We start from the raw sequence: 7587 nt of genomic DNA, 5'->3' as shown, positions 1-7587 counted from the left end.
ACACTCTTGTTGCTTTTCGACTTTCTGATTTTTGACAATCTTAAAATATGTTTTCTTTTTCTTCATCAACAAAGGTTTTAAAACATACTTCAACAATACCAAAGACAAGTAAGGCCCAAATTGAGTAATGATTCTGGTCATAAACAAACAAAGATGCTATTTTCATACCTTAACATTAGTTCGAATTTAAAAATATGAAAATTCTTTCATTATTGATGGAGGTTGATCCCATTGATAAAAAATTGACTCATACTCTTTAAAACTCTGAGTTTAACTTCCACAATTATTCTGGTTAACCTAATCCTTGTGAATTCTCGAAATCTAACTCATCTAAAAAATAAGAGAATTTCTTTACTCACCTCCTAACTTTCTTGGTCACCTCTGTGAGAGCAAGGTGCAGTTTTCATGATGTCAAATCATTGTGAATCAACTACAACTTAAGTGGAAACTTAGAAACCGAGCAAATGCAACCAAGACAAGTATTTTTGGCTACAAGACACTAATAGGTCGACTCAGAGATACAACAGGTCGACATACTGCAAGCTGCTTCTGAAAAATTCTGTGTAAGGGCTGAATGCGTCGATGCATCACATGAATAGGTCGACGCATGGAACTTTGTGTTATCTCGGGTATGCGCACGCTGACTCTTCAGATCGACGCATCCACTCTTTGAAATTCAAATGAAAAAGCAAAATGTGTCGACGCATTGAGTGACTAGGTCGACGCATATCATTTTGGGGAACCCACGGGAATGCGCACGCCGACCCTTCAGGTCGACGCAAGTGTCACACATGGCTCATTTTCAGGTGCAATACATTAAATAGGTCGACCTATGTAGAGAGCAGGTCGACCTGTCGCTAATAAATTTGGTTTTCTGCTGTTTTAGTTTTGGCCTGTGCATTGTATGTGGTATAAATACTCAAGTGATCATTCTCAAGCATTTTTAACAAGAAACGTGAAAGATAGACTCAGCTTCTTCTCATCTTCAACCTTTCGCTTATTGATCGAGAATCACACATAATCATCTTTCTCGATCGAAGTAAGGAACGTGTGTTGATAAGGTTCGACGGTAGATATTTGTCTTGTTCGAGATTCGACGGTAGACATTCATCTTGTTCGAGTGAAGATTGTTGAGGGTGTTTCTTGTATAAAACCTTAGGGTTTTTCCTTCTTCATCAAAGATTTTGTTCGAAGGTTTTTGACGATCGATTCGCTTTGGTATTCAATTCAGCCGTGCATAAGGGATTGAGGGATTGAAGATCCGCTCAACAAACTTGCTACAACCGGAGGATTGAGAAAGGAATGATCGGGGTCTTGATCGGTGAAGATCATAGACATTGACTTGATTCAACTAGAATCAAGGGGAGGATCGAATTGTATTCAATTTTACTGCATATGTGTAGTTGGTGATTGGTACTTTCTATCCTTGTTAAACATTTTGCAATCTAATAAAACTTTCCTAATTTCATTTGAAATTAAGGGCAGACGTACTCCTACGAGGACAATAGAGGAACTGCCTAAACAAATATCATGTTCCTTATCGTTTTTACTTTATCTTGTTTTCATTTGTTTTCGTTTATTTCCATTGTTGAACAAAAACTAAGGTTAGGTAAAATATCGATCACCAAGTGTTCGATAAAATTACTCAATCAAATTTTTGTTCAAATTTTAGTGAAAACGCTCATTGTGAGTAATATACCATATAGTGTGCAATTGATACAATCGATATATTCGTTAAAACGTAATTCATAACTTGACATTTTCATCCGTTCGATTTAGTGCACATATCCGGTCCCCGATAACATAATCGCTCTTAGACGATTAAGTGATTCAGGGAAGTCACGTTTCAAAAGCTAAAATTTTCTTAAGTCGGAAAAAGGTGGTCTATTCACCCCCCTCTAGACCATTCCTATCGTCTAACAACCTCTGGTGAATTTACCAAAATACCCCCTGTTTCAGAAATACATTTCCGAAAACGTGTTTTTTTTGAAAAAAAGGTGATTTCGGAAATGCACTTTCGAAAACCTTTTTTTTATGAAAAACAATGATTTCGGAAATGTAATTCCGAAATAAAGTTGTTTTCCAAAAAATTGGTGAATTCGGAAGTGCATCTCCGAATTCTCCCCCCTTGGAAGAATTCGAAAATGTACTTCCGAAATAAGGTCTGGACAGAAGAAAAATAACAAACAACAACGATTCGATTTATTTAACGGATGAAGATTACATCGATCACGTTACATAAGATTAAAGTTACATATTGTTAAACACGGGTAGGTGAGGATGAGTCAACATTTTGATAACGTCGTCCCCCGATCTTTGAAGTTTCGCGTCCAACTCGATCGGACCCTTCGAAGAAAATCGGCTGAAAGTTGTCCACAAAACCACTAAATCTTCGTCGTTCTTGATCTCAAAAGGTGTGAACTCAACGTCTCCGTTGTCGTTAAGCGATGGCGAGCGGTACTCGAGCTTGACAACCTTTCGATTTTCCGGATATTACAATAGCGTGTTGAGCGACGTTATCAAGTCCGCAAACGGCGTGTCGCGCGAGAAGCGGAATTGGAATGGCATCGGGTAGCCAGTGGTGAAGTAGACGAATGCTAGGTGGGGGTAGGTTTGTGTCATTTGTGTTTTGTGGTGTGAAGAGGATGAAGAAGAGTGTGTTGTATTTATAGACTTATTGGAGTAATAATGGCCCAACAAACCTTATCCTGCATTCAGTGGACGTTTCGGAAATGAACTTCCGAAATTGGTCTTAAAACATGTATATTTCGGAAGTTCATTTCCGAATTATGCAGAAACAGAGGCAAATTTCAAATTTTGTGCATTGCATTATGTTTTGTGTTAACAATACCAAAAGCATTCAAAGTTTGATGGAAATAGGCAATGACAACATAAAACATACTTATATTATATATGTATTAAATCGGTCCGATTTTACATGGTAAACGACAATACATACAAAAACGGTCATTACAAACACAAAACCGCCCGTTAAAAACTAAAATTTGCCGAACCATTCGGTGGCGCCTAAATCTAAAATAGGTATGTTCTTCGACCGCTCTCTATTTTGCTCACGCTCTTGGCTCATCATTTCTTCAAACTCCGCCATTCTTGAAACGAAAGGATCCGGCCAAGTCTCCGCCTCATTTGAATGATGTGTCGTCCATTGACAAGAAGTAGCCGTTATAGGACACCCCGGTTTCAAAAAAACTTGCACGAAGTGCCGCGATCTTAGATACCCGATGCATATGATGCGGCTCGACGCGTCCAATGGCGATCGACTAGGAAATGGAAAGAATGTTTCACATAGTCCAAATCTCGTCAAATCGACACACACCCGATCATATGCACTTGCTATTAGATGACCCATATCGGCGAATGACATCCACTTCGAAACCGGAGCGATACCGGTGAGTGATGGAACAAGTGAATCATGAAGTTTCTCAAAGTCTTAATGGAAACGCACAAAGACCTAAAGTGTACCAATTTCTTGGTATACACCTCTTCGGAGTGTGCATCTAAAATCTCTCTCCATGCCGCCATAATCCTATCCACAACAACACCGGCTTTGATAACTTTACCGTTTTCATCCGGCCTATCTTTAGTCCCACCCGCGGGTTTCAACTTACTTCTCACGTTGCAAGTTATGTGATACCGACAAAGTAATGTGATCGATGTCGGGAAGACGGTATCGACCGCATTCATCAAAGCATTGTCCCGGTCGATAACAATGACGTTTGGCATAACCTTTTGATCAACTAACAAAGACTTGCATATCCCCAAAGCCCATGTAAAGTTTTCTTTTTTTTCACACTCCAAAAAAGCAAACCCGACCGAATAAGTCTTGTCCGTCGAGGTCACACCGACTATCTCTAGAAGAGGAAGCCTATACTTGTTGGTCTTGTACGTCGAATCCATCACAAGAACGGTTGGAAATGTGTTGAACAATTTGATACTTTCGGGATAAGTCCAAAAAATGTCACGCACCGTAACTTTGTCCTCGGATGTTCGGAAGCTTGAAACATATTTGTTATCGCCTAATAGTTTCAAAAGTTATTGCATTTCCGACCGAGGGCCCATTTTCAAGACTTTAAGATTGTGTCGTTCATTGTAAACTTGCTTGATATTTGAAACGTTATCCGGTTTTTTCCGATTCAAATCGGCAAGTATGTTGCGAGGCGCCACTTTGACTATCGATAAATCCGAGATCACAATCTTCTTTTCGCGGGACAAACGACACGCCATTGGATGCCCGTGTAACTTGGCATCCAAGGCATGATTATGAATTCCACAAATGACGCTTAAACGCCACAAATCATCAACCCTCCGAGTCATGTGCAACTTAAACGGACACCCACACTTTCTCGATCCCGTGTCTTCGTGTTTTAACACCCGGTTTGTTTGTACATAACTCCCACCCCGCTTGCAATTCAAAACAACAAAAGCTTTCCGTCCAGTGTTTTAAAAACCGGACCAGCCGGTCGGACCGGTCGAATCAGGAATCGGCCAGGTAACCGGTCTGGTTCAATAGTCGGATCGGGTATGCCATCAAACCGGTAGAAACCGGTGAAAACGGGGAAAACCGGCGGTTTAATTGCTTTTTTTTTGTTTTTTTTTTTTAAAAAAAATTTTAAATTTTTTTTTTTAACATTTCTTTTAAACTTTTTTTTTAATATATTTAGTAGTGTATTACTTAATTAGCATTCTCACATAGTTTTTTTCGTTAGTGACAAATTAAAAACTTTATTGTCTATTTGTTATATTTGCTAATAAATTTTCTTAAATAGCATAAACATATTGAATTTTATTTGATTTTCTTTTTAGGAGGATCCTATTTTGAATTAAATTTGGTACATATTGGAGTTATTTTGTTATAAACTATTCAATTAGATTATGTGGTAATTAGACTTTCTTTAGATTATGTTGTAATTATACTTTGTTTGCAATTAGACTTTGTAATTTTTTACTATTTTGTTATGTGTGATACCTTTGTTTAAAATTTGAATTTAAGTTATGAAATTGTGAATTTATGATATGATATTTTTTAAAAATTTAAAAGCTAGTTATATTTTTTTAGAGACTGAATCATCTGGTTCGACCGGTTTTATACCTATATAATGACGGGTCTATTCAATCGAGTTATCCGGTTTAATCCGGTTTGGTCGTGCGGTTCGACCAGTGACCCAGTGGTTCGACCGATAAACCAATGACCCAGTACCCTCACCGGTTCGATGACCGGTCCGGTTTTTAAAACACTGTTTCCGTCTACTATTTCCATTGTCGGACCTTAAAATAACAATTCCAAATCCAAGTTTACTAGCTTCGTTACGAACCCAATCAATCAATTGTTCACGACTAGCGAAGCTCCGATCATTTGTAAATTGTTGTCGTACATCAACCGCATCGATCATCGATTTAACGTCGATACCCGGATCGCTATTAACGTTGACAACTTCCGCTTTAGCTACTACATCATCGTGTACAATGTTGTCCGGATGCACCATACCTAACATATGCAAAAATTAGCAAAATTGGCCAAAACTGTTTTTTTTACTGCCAGGGCTTATTTCGGAAGTACATTTCCGAAATTTGTTAGGTAACATATTTCGAAAATGAACTTCCGAACCATCGCAGGTTTCAGCAGAAATTTCTTCAATCAATGTAGTGAAATAGGGGATGAAATAAGAGATGTTTACCTCAAATTGTAGCTTTCTATGTTCCCTTTAACGTGATCAACGGTTTGAAACTTGATTTTGAGACAGAAAATGGATTGAGATTGATTGAGTTTTTGAGAGGGTTTGGAAGAGTTGTGGAGAAAAATGATGAAATAGTGAAGGAGGGAAAATTATATATGCAGATATATTTTCGGAAATGAACTTCCAAAATATTACCTGATTGTAAAAAATAACGTATTTTTTGAATTTTCATGCATTTCGGAAATGCATCTCCGAAAACACTAGGGATGGCAATGGGCAGGGGTATGGGTAGGGTACTATAGTACCCATCCCCATACCCGCAGTTGGAAAAAATCCCCGTACCCGAGCCCATACCCGCTTGGGTAACAACTTTAGCACCCGTGCCCTATGGGTATGTAAGTACCCATACCCGTACCCATTACCCAGATTTCTAATAAAAAATAAATATATCAACTATAAAATATCATATCATTTTAAGTTTTTAGTAACATTTAAAGAGAAGGGTTATATTTATCCAATAGTAAGTGTAAGAGACTTACTCCAAATCTTAGCCATTGATTTTCATTAATCTAACGGTTTTAATTGATCATTTAATCTAATTATTTTTGGAAATATTTTTCTATATAAAAAAGTAATTAAAGTCGTTAGATTAATGATAATCAATGATTAAGATTTGGAGTAACTCTTCAACACTTACTCTTGGAGTAAATATAACCCTCCTCACATTTAAATGTTTTCAAAAAACTTATTGTAAAGTTATGAAATAAACGAACACTTATGTTACATACGTAATGGTTTAACATCGATGTATTTTTGAAAATTGATAGACATTTATTTTAATATAATAATATAAATCAAAATATATAAATATATATGTTGTGTGGGTATGGGGCGGGCTGGGTACTAAGTTGCCCATACCCGCATCCATACCTGCTTATTTAAGTGGGTAATTACCCGAGCCCGTGCCCGTACCCATTTATGCGGGTTTTTACCCTACCCATTGTGGGTACCCACTGGGGATGGGCCAAATTGCCATCCCTAGAAAACACCAATTTTTTGGTGTTTTCGGAAATGCATTTCCGAAGTCTAAAAAAATATGAAAAAAAAATACTTCGGAGATGCATCTCCGAAACAGGGGCAAATGGGGGATTTCGCTGGGGATGACCCCCATAGGGAGGTGGGTAAAGAAATTTTCAAAAATTATCAAATTGTACTCGTTTCAAATATATATATATATATATATATATATATATATATATATATATATATATATATATATATATATATATATATATATATATATATATATATATATATATATATATATATATATATAATTTGTGTTATTGAAATGAACATTTCAAAAAATATGTTGACTTTTTAGTAACGAAATTGTACACAAGTATCGATTTGTTCATCTCAGTCGAGTTAATGAATTGATAAAATTGAAGGAAAAAAAATGAAAGAGAGAGAAATGGATTATATACTATCAATTTTTTTACGCAATCTATTTGTAGCTATTCATTCGATCTTGATCGAACCGTTTATAAAAGAAAGTTATATTTTGCTTAATTTTTAATTAACATTTCCTTAATCGCAACCATCTAATTTTAATCTGACGGTTATCCGTGCATGACTGCATGACCCATGGAAAACTCGTCCGAGGGCATGAAACCATTGGTTTATGGGCCCATAGTTTTGAGCTAAGACCAAACCAAACGATTCAATGCACAAGTCATGATTGTAATTTAACCTACTTCATTCAAGTGGTTTCGTACAAATTTTAATTTGAATGAGGCCTGCATTTATTCACACAATATTCTATGAATGGATAAACTAAAAAATTTCAAAGTGGTCCAAAGTTTGGATATACTCATATGTGATTAGGAAA

This window comes from Vicia villosa, linkage group LG4 (assembly GCF_029867415.1).
Source record: "Vicia villosa cultivar HV-30 ecotype Madison, WI linkage group LG4, Vvil1.0, whole genome shotgun sequence".
Lineage (NCBI taxonomy): Eukaryota > Viridiplantae > Streptophyta > Magnoliopsida > Fabales > Fabaceae > Vicia > Vicia villosa.
This window is presented reverse-complemented; position numbering follows the sequence as displayed.